Raw genomic sequence first — 1546 nt, 5'->3', positions numbered from 1 at the left:
TGCACGGTGGGAGGGCTGTTGGTGGTTGTGGCCCTCCCTGGGTGCACAGGGCACAACCCTGGACCTGGCTGGCTGGAGCTGGGCGATGGAAGGGCAGGACCCTGTCTGGTGCTGCGCCTCAGTCTTTCTCACTCAGGCTCTCTCTTTCTACTTGTACTCAGGGAGTAAATACACAAAGAAAAATGAAAACCCTTATCATAAAAATGCAGCTTTTTAATTTTAAAGTATTAACCAAAATTTACATAAAGTGCATTTTGCAGTTTTATGTGTTCAAATATATTCACTGTCCACCCGTGATCCCTAAACACTTAAACACTTTTTATAAATTTAATTTCCATAGCTACACATCATTCAGATATATTTTTTAGTTCTGATTCATTTAAATTGTACATATACATGTCAGTCAGGTAGAATTTTTTGTTGAAATTTAACGACTAAGAACAGAAGGAGACCCCGGACCTGTGAGAGGAGTGTGAACAAGCCACGGGGACTGTAGAGGTGTGTGCTCTCACTGCCGTAGGGAAGGACTTGAGCGGAAGTTGTCATTTTAGCTGAGCATTCATGGAATATTAGAACTTAGATGAAAATTGGTTCGATAAATTTCCAGCAAGGAAAACCATGAGGGACGTTGGAGGGAAAATGGAGGTGCCAATTTGAGGCAGCCCCAGACCTGGGGGACAACCCTCTGGAGGACAGGGTGGTGCCAGTCGTACAGACGTGTTGGTCCTGGTCCTGGCGTCATGCCTGCTCGTGCACAGGGACAGACACTCTGCGTGGTGCCGGCACCCTGGGCACGGGAGGGCTCAGCCCCTCCCAGCACACGGCTCCCACCTACCTTTTCCATTTCCAGATTCGTGATCTGAGTCTGATGTGACAGACCTGCAAGGACATTCTCTGAGCCTCTGGGGTTGGGCACAAAGAGGAAGGGGCCACCCTCATGAACAGCTGGAGTCACATTGGACATCGGTTCACGGATGTCGTGAACTTTGTGGACGCGTAGAGCCACCCCGCCTTTTCTTTTATTTGGGTCCAGGAAACTGACATCTTAGTCACCCTTCTAAGAGCTGTTCGAGTCTCGGCCTAGGTCACGAGGTGAGCTGGACGCAGACGGTGCCTGGACAGGAGCCTGCAGCGACCGTCCAAGCGTCTTTCTGTTCCATTCTGCGTCTTGCGTGCCGGCCTCCTCCATGCAGCCCCCTCCTACCAGGCTGAGCTTCAGCAGAAACAGGAAAGTGCGCAGAGGCGAGATGCTGACCCGTGATCCATTTTGGGTTCACCCTCTGAGTTTGGGGCTATGAGGGTGAACTTAGGAACACAGGAACCAGTTGCTCAGTAGGTGCATGTTCTGTGTGAGCCTACGACGGCTTTTCTGTCTGCCGGACAGTGGGGATGAAGTACGGGAACTGCCTATGTAATCCCTGCCCTGTGGGGTTGGAGCTTTGGTCTCAGCAGTTACCTGAGGTGACCCTGGATGGCACGTTCTGGCACACACTAACGGCACTCAGCTCCAGACGGCCACATGGCAGGAACCGCAGCAGCCTCAAGG

Source organism: Tupaia chinensis, unplaced genomic scaffold, assembly GCF_000334495.1.
Source record: "Tupaia chinensis unplaced genomic scaffold, TupChi_1.0 Scaffold000214_1, whole genome shotgun sequence".
NCBI lineage: Eukaryota > Metazoa > Chordata > Mammalia > Scandentia > Tupaiidae > Tupaia > Tupaia belangeri.
This window is presented reverse-complemented; position numbering follows the sequence as displayed.